This window comes from Oryzias melastigma, unplaced genomic scaffold, assembly GCF_002922805.2.
Source record: "Oryzias melastigma strain HK-1 unplaced genomic scaffold, ASM292280v2 sc00184, whole genome shotgun sequence".
In the NCBI taxonomy this organism is placed as follows: Eukaryota; Metazoa; Chordata; class Actinopteri; order Beloniformes; family Adrianichthyidae; genus Oryzias; species Oryzias melastigma.
Genome location: NW_023416879.1, coordinates 865264 through 874135, shown reverse-complemented (window position 1 = coordinate 874135; position 8872 = coordinate 865264).

Genomic DNA, 8872 nt, shown 5'->3' with positions numbered 1-8872 from the left:
CGACAGTCCGATAGACAGCAGTGTAAAACGGTCATAAATTAAAGCAGCTAAAACACAGTTCACTAAAATAAAATCAAGAGAACAGAAATAAAAAGAGTCTGTAATTTCTGTGGAAAACTGCTGCTGGCAGCGGCTGAGCCGAACACAGGCGCCATCTTGCCAAGCCCAAATACTATTTTATTTATTTTATTATTAGATAAAAGAGAGTGCGTGGCCTCTCGCTTAACTCCAGTTCCTAGTCTCAGTGGCCGCTGCTGTAAAATCAGACTTGAACACTAACACCATCACAGCCCACAGCTCTGGGTTTCCCCAGGGTTAACTTTGGGAAGAACGTGCGCTGATTCTGCCCAGGCTGGTACACCATGGCTGGAATATCCAGCAAAGTCTGATGCATGCTTTTGTTACCCATGCCGTGAATTTGGTGGAAACAACAACAGGGATTTGGTTTTCACAAAACATGGATTTGATCATTGGAAAACGGCCCTGGAAAAAGACAAGGGATTCACAAAGCATGCATTAAGTCAATGCCAAATAAAAAATACAAACTCCTGGTCTGAAATATCCCAGAGAGAGGCCACGGGGGAAACCGTTAGTAATCTAATAGGGCCCACGCAAATTGAAAAAAATAAATATTAAATCAAAACTATTGGAGAAGTCATTCAGTTCCTTGCAGTAAATGAACTTCCACTTTGAGGCAGTGTGGAAAGCTCAAATGATGATTTCTCCGCAGGGCTGCTCTTAAAAATGGTTCACTACCCACTGACATGATGCATAGTAGATATGCATTTAATATAAAACAAGCATCACCAATGCTGACTAGTCATGTAAGTGAAAAGAAAAAAAAAAAACATCTGGTTGAATGTATCAATACATTCAACAGTTATTATAAGGCTTTTATATTTAGGAATTACACTAAAACTAAACTAAGCACTAGCTGTTAAAACTGTTTTCAAAATTGAATGCATCAAAACTAAATTTCACCATCATTGAAATTATAGAAACATCGCAATTGTGTTGACATGGTGGTGCAGCGGTCATCACTATCGCCTCAAAGCAAGAGGTTAAAGCCCCAGTGGAAACCTTTGTGTGTTGAGTTGTATATTCTCTCAGTGCATCTTTTCATTTCATTCAAGCTGATTTGAAACTGTTCATTGACAAAAAATAAAGGATTGTGTGTCTCTGTCTGGTGTTGCATTAATCTAAGAACTCAAGCAGGGTGAACGTGGCCTTGGCTGGAAGAGTGGTTGCAGTGAACTACGAGAAGAGGGGGAATTGGCCTCCATTTAAAACAGCTGGAAAAGTTATCATAAGTGAACTAGAATACATTTTTAATTACCATATTTTTTCAGTAAATAAACTGGAAATAAAAATACAGTAATATTATTGTAAAAAGAACAAAAACTGTTGGCGCATTTACGGCAGTGGCGGGCCGTGCATTTCACACCTAGGCCTTCAGTAGTGCTCCATCTGAATCAATCCAACCCTCAATAACTATTTTATGGCAATAAAACTTCTAGTGCAGGTACAGCTGCCACACACACACCAAAAGCATAAAAAATAACCTGATAAAATTTCAATATTATGTAGGGAGATAGCAAAATTTTACTCACCAAAAATCCAGATTATTTAAACACAAAATCCATCCTTTCTATCCCCAAGAAGATTTCAATCACTCTGTCGTGCAGAATCCGTGCGTTTCGCAGATGGAAAGTGTTCCGTGGCTGTGATAAGCTGGAAAAAGCTGCATGCGGGAAATGTTCAGGTATTCCTGAAGCCTCTTGTGGTCCAGGAGGGAGACAAACATCAGTTTTTGTGATCTTGAAATCGGGTCTGTGTCTGGAAAATAATATTGTCGGTAGTGCGCGCCTCTTCGTGAGCTCGGAGCGCCCGTGGTGCGTTCAGGGGCCTCGTAGATTTCCTCGTATCAGCTTCACTCCCGCTCAACGGAGTCACGGAACTCCTTTACCCGTGCCAGACAAAACTGTGCCATAACTTTACCCAGACATTCATTTTCCACCAAAAATCAGACGATGAGACGCTTTCCACTGGTAACATCTTCAAACCTGACACGCCGCTCCTCGGCACCTGTGTCCGTCACATAACGCAGAACCAGAGCGAGCTGCGAGCTATCCAATCAAAGCTCGTGAAAATGATGACGTTTCCGTACGCCTGCTAGCTGGCCTTGGTTTCGCCTACTCCAAATCTGATTGGTTGAAGCAACAGTTTGGTCGACAATTATTTTATGCTACAGGGCCCGCAGAACTGATTGTGAAGGCCTCCGGGCAGATTTCTTTGACCCTAGCAACAAATGGTGCTGCAATGTGATTGGTTAATGCTTAAATAGGAAAATACACGTCTGGAAGCAGCGCAACCAGGGAGACAGCAATGAAAGGACGAAGACAGAGCATTTGGAATTATAGAATACGTATTCACGGAAATAAATAATAATTAATATCAGTCTGTGATTCAGATATTTTTAGGCCAGCAGAGAAGGCTTTGCAGGCCCTGACGGCCCGCCACTGATTTACGGTAACCACTGGCAGCAGGATGCCAGTGACTACTGTATTTCATTATATAGTAATAAACTGTGGAATTAAATACAATAGAGTATCTGTGTCCTGTGATTCATTTTACAGCCATATTACTGTAAAATGAAATACGTGACCCAGAAATTCAACTTTGTTTCATTTTACATCAATAAAGCTGTGAAATACTTCACAATAATTACTGGCATTCAGCTGCCAGTAAGTTACTGTAAAATCTACAGCAACTATTTTACAGTGTTTGCTGTAAAACACCATGGAAGATGATGACATTAGGTGTCTGAGGCAGAATTGCAGTCTCGACTTATCTGCCTCCCTGTCCTGCTTCCTACCGTCTAGTCCAGACCAGCCTTCCAGCTCACTGCCCACCTCCTTCCTGGTCCCTGAACAAACCCCCTGCTAATAAACCTGTTCTCTTTGCATCAGTGTCTACTGTTTTGATCAACAGGCAATCTGGTCAGAGGAATGGATCAAGCAGACATTGGATCATACCCCCCATCTCTCCAACCATAGACTCTCTTAACAGCTCTCTCAGCTGACCAGCCAGGTTGCTGCCCTGCTTTCTACCCAGACTCCTGCTACAGCACACCCCCCTGTGGACAGACCTCCTCCTGCGCTATCATGAGGCTCACTGCACAGATCCTGAACCGTTTTGGTGAACCCAACTCCTGTTGTGGCTTTCTTTTCCAGTGCTCCTCTGTATTCAAGCAATTGCCCACTCCATTCTCTACCGATTCTACTGAAGTGCCCTAGGCTAATGAGGGGTAAAGTCTACGATGGGCAGAAGCTAAGTTTTCTAATTACCCTGTTGAAACACTTCTTACAGTCAGTTTATTAATGAGTTGAAACTAGTTTTTGACGTCTCTGACTATAACCTTAATTCCTGTCCTCGCTTGATGGACATTCGCCAAGAAGATAAGTCTGCATCTGATGAGACGATTGAGTTCTGGACGTTGGCCGCAGATGGGGATTGGACCAGGGAAGCTCTTAAAGCAGTGTGTGTCAAGGGACTTGGTGAAGAGTTGAAGGATTACCTTGTGTCCCAAGATAATCATTACAACTTTCTCTCCCTCGTATCCTTGGTAAACCGCATTGACAACCACCGCCATGCATGCCGCCATGAATGCAACTCAAGCTCTTTGCGTTTGACCCTTCATGCCAGTCAGAGGCCAAGACTGAGGTCCGTTTCAATGCAAAGCACAACTTCCCCCAGGCTGAATTCTGCCCTGTCAGCCCTGCTGCCACCGCTCTCAAAAGAGCCAATGCAGTTGGGGTAAGCCCATCTTAATTTTGCCATCATCTTTGCCATGAGGGCCTTGGTTTTTCTTTGTCGCTAAGGACAAGACCCCCCAGACCCTGCACAGATTACAGAGGCCTCAATAACATAACCATTAAGAATAAATACCCCTTGCCCCTGCTAGACTCTGCTTTCACCCCACTCTACAGCGCCACCATTTTCACAAAGTTAGACCTGCGTAATGCCTATCATCTGGTGCAAATCAAAAGAAGGGGATGAGGGGAAGACTGCCTTCAAGACCCCGATTGGCCATTTCAAGTATTTAGTCATGCCATTTGACCTAACCAATGCCCCTGCTGTGTTCCAAGCCTTCATAAATGACGTGTTCATAAACCACTTTGTTTTTGTGTACCTGGATGACAGTCTTGTATTTTCCAGAACCCTGCAGGAACACCAGAAAAAGTCTGCCAAGTCCTCCAGAGACTCTTGGAAAAAAAAAAACTCTTCATCATGGCCGAAAAATGTGAGTTTCACTTGGTAAGGTCAGTTTCCTGGGGTTTGTTATTGAAACAGGCCAAGTGAAAGCAGATCCGGAGAAGATCAAAGCTTGTTCAGGCGTGGCCTCGACCCAAGACTCGCAAAGATTTATCAGCCCAGTCTCAGTAAAATGCGTACATATGCCACGATTTGATAAATACCGTGTATAATATACGCCAAAACCGGTTTTTGCATGCATATAATACGCGCGGTCCTAAACGTGTTAAAGTCTGTTTTCCACGATTGACACGTCTCCTGGTGGAGCCGTGAGCATCACAGACAGCCCCACAAACGAACAATTTGCTTTTCTAACCCTAACCATAACCGTAATCCTAACCTTAACCAGGAACGACGTCATTTAGAAAAGAGCCGGAGGATTTCTGACCACATGATCAAAACTAAACCTAAAAAGCCGTGTATATTGTACGCCGGCGCCACCTATTCGCTACCATTGCGTATCATATGCACGCAAAAAGCGTGTTTGCCGTATATTATACACGGTATTTCAGAGTGCAAAGTCGTTGAATATGTACGCATTTTACTGCGACCGGGTTGGATTTATCAACAGTTCCTCTGGTTCTACAATTTCTACAGGAGATTCATAAGGAACTTAAGCCGAGTGGTCGCCCCACCCCAACTAGACTAAATTCACCTGGACTCTGGAGGCAGAGGCCAATTTGTCCAGCTCAAACAGTTTTTCGTGTCCACTCCTATCCTTCAACAGCCCGATCCCTCTCAACAGTTTGTTGTGGAGGATGCTTCAGACACCGATGTGACTGTAGTTTCCATAAGAACATGACTTAGACCAGTGTTAATTTTGATGGAGAATTTTAATTTAGTTTTAGTCATAGTCTTTTGACTAAAATAGGGTTTAGTTTTAGTCGCAATTTAGTCATGTTGATTCTAATAATTTTAGTCACATTTTAGTCGACTAAATTACAGCAGATATTTAGTCGACAAAAATATAAATAAAGGTAAAGCATTTGAATTAAATTTACTAAGTATAATCATATGAATAACACGCAAAGATTTTACTAATTTGTAAAAAAGAAACATTTTACCTCACTTTGCTTTCCAAACTTGTAATTTCTGTTAATTCAGCTTCAACAACTTAAAACACATTAAAAGAAAAAAATAATTATAATTCCATCCCATTTCCAAAAAGAAAGTGTCTATTTGTATGTAATTTTCAAAAAACGTGCGGCCAGTGATGAACTTTTTCCTCAGTCGCACTGACCCAGAGGACAGGGGTTAAGGTTAGGATTATGGTTATGGTTAGGGTTAAACAAGCAAATGTTTCCTGAATGCTGCTGTCTCTGCAGCTCACGGCTCCACCAGGGGACGGGTCAAATGTGGAGAACACATTTCACACTTTTAGGAGTGTGACAGTTAATGGGACTTTAACTTTAAGTTTAATTTTAAATACGTGCGGCCAACAAAAGAAATCCAGCCTTGCACAAACTTAAAATGCAGCAACGGGATCTTGGCTGCACGTATTACATGTGGACAAAACATGAATTTCATCATATTCTGTGCTGGTCACATGTAAATATGTGTAAATAACATCAGTCTTATTATAAATGTCTTAACAAAAAAAACTTGTATTGAGTCAAGTGTAAAAATGCATAAAAAAACATGGGGTGTAAGCTGTCCAGAACACCTGTGAGCATGTTATATGTGCTTGAACAGCATGTCTGTGATGAACTGTAATACCACCGCCGGCCAATAGAGGGCGCTGTTGTCACGTAACGTGATGGAGTTGGAGATTAAACCGGTGACTGCTTGTGGATCTGAAGAAGCAGCGGGGCTGCTAGCGCTCGGAAATACGCTAAAACATCGGTTTATAACTTTACAAACGTCATGCTAAAACAAAACCGCATTACTGACATTAGGGGGAGAATTTGGATTCAGCCCAATACGCTGGAAATAATCGTGTTTGTATGTTTACCTTTGCGTGGATTTCAGGCTGGCTTGTCTGCAAACGTCGCTTCAGGTTTTCTTGTGTTTCTGTCTGTGATGGTCGCTCCACACAACGTCTTGTTGAGGGTGGCGTTAAATATAAAATTTGTCCCTATATGTACTTCTCTGTTTCTACCTGGATTAGACATTTTTCACCTATATCACAGACACAATTCATGGAATTAGCATCTTCCCAGGCGGGCTGCAGGGCTCTGTGTTCTGATTGGATCGCTCTGCATTGGCTCCCGCCCTCCTCCACCAGCAGTCACTATGATTGGATATCGTCTTCGATCAGCATTTTAGTTTCGTTTTTATTTGTTGACGAAAAAGTCTATCAATTTAGTTAAAGTTTTCGTGTCTGGGCGGGAGTTTTCGTTTCGTTTTCGTTTCGTTTTCGTTGGATAAATAATGTCGTTGACAAAGACGATGACGAAAATTTTTCGTCAACGAAATTAACACTGACTTAGACCAACTCGGACAATTCACTGTTGTCTGGCTCCAAATGGCGGCGCCCATAATGCAGAAAAATCATTGGATCTGGACTTCTTTCGTGAGAGCTGGAGGAAAGGCATTTTCTATGAGTGATGTCACATCTTGAGTTGTCCAGTGATAATACATATCTGTGGTACTAATATATCCTTGTTCTACATATTCTGAACTGTCACCTCACAGATATTTGTTTAGCTTTACTGTGTTGTTTTTTAATTATTAGTACAAAACATTGGATTTTAGACTGAAAATACTGTGTAAGTCGTCAACTTTAAAGTTTAAAAAAGTGACTTAGTGTACACCCCCCCCCCCGCACACACACACGAACACACACACATATCTTTCGGAGTTTGTCATCTCAAAGTAACTTGCACGCTATAAAGGGCAGAACGCGAATTCTTCTACTCTTCCGGCTTCTCCTTACCCCTCCAATTGAAGTGTAACTTCCAATTTTAATGGTAGAGCAAATGGACTTTAAGTTCTGTATCCCTCTGCCTGTGGGGAGAGCTGAGTCACGCTGTGTCGCAGAGAAGTGCTATTCTTCATGTGGGTGTGCTCTGAAGCACACAAGTTTAGATTAAAATGTAAGTAATGACTTGTTGTTTTAACGTGACCTTTTTAAAATCATGAAACCAATGTTTTATGTTTTTCTGAATGCTAGCGCTCTGCGCTAATGTAGCTGACCGGTGACTATTTATGTTGTCCTTGAGTGGGAGTAATGTCCGAATTTAAAGACACTTTTTGGAGGGCTAAATGTAGGAGTAGGGAGACGTTGTATGAGTAGGGGAAGAATTCAGATTCGGACAAGCGTTGGTACACCTGCCATAGACTACCCAATTTTAGTTTTAATGACCAAAAAGCAGAAGTGATGGTGTTTGGTCCAAGTGGCTGATGTGACTCTTCAAAAATGGATTTGGGTGCCTTGGTTCCAATTTGTTAAATAATCTGTTTTAAACTTGGATTTTGAAACGGTTTGTGACTTCAGCTTGACTGTCACATTAGCTTAATCTGGCAGTAAAGACCAGCTTTTCCAGCTGAGGCGGTTGACTAAGGTGAAGCCATTTTTATCCCAACGGCACCATGAGACAGTGATCCATGCCTTCATCACATCCTGGTTGGATTACTGTAACTCACTTATTTCAGGGTCAGCCAGTTGTCCCTCTCAAATCTACAAGCTTGTTCAAAAACATTGCTGATTGAGTAGTGGTCGCAGTGCGAAAGAGGAATCATATCACGCCAGTTCAGGCATCCTTCTACTGGCTTCCCTTTTATTTTAAAGTTCACTATAAGATAATGTATGGGTTTTTAAATCTTTGAATGGTCTGGTTCTGCCTTACCTTTCTGAGCTTCTCTCACTCAGCCCAGTGTCTCAGGTCAGCTGATAAGTTTCTCCTTCAGGTACCATCCATCCATCCATCCATCCATCTTCTTCCGCTCATCCGGACCGGGTCGTGGGGGCAGCAGTCTAAGCAAAGATGCCCAGACTTCCCTCTCCCTGGCCACTTCCTCCAGCTATTCTGGGGGGACCAGAAGACCAGCCGAGAGACATACTCTCTCAAGCGTGTCCTGGGTCTTCCCCGGGGCCTCCATCCAGTATGACATGCCCAGAACACCTCTCCAGGGAGGTGTCCTGGAGGTATCCGGACCAGATGCCCGAACCACCTCAACTGGCTCCTCTGGATGTGGAGGAGCAGCGGCTCTACTCCAAGCTCTCTCCAGGTGACCGAGCTCCTCACCCTATCTCTAAGGTAGCGCCCAGCCACTCTCCAGAGGAAAGTCATTTCAGCCGCTTGTAGTCGGGATCTTGTTCTTTCGGTCATGACCCAGAGCTCATGACCATAGGTGAGTACTGGAACGAAGATCGACCGGTAAATTGGGAGCTTTATTCTCTGGCTCAGCTCTCTCTTCACCAAAACAGTGACCATATATCGGTGGCTGCCACTCCAATCCATCTGTCGATCCCACGCTCTAATCTTCCTTCAGTCATGAACACGATCCCAATGAATTTAAACTCCTCCATCTGAGGCAGGAGCACTCCATCCACCGAGAGAGGGCAAACTACCTTTCTCTGGTCCAGAACCATAGTCTCAGATTTAGGGGTGCTGAC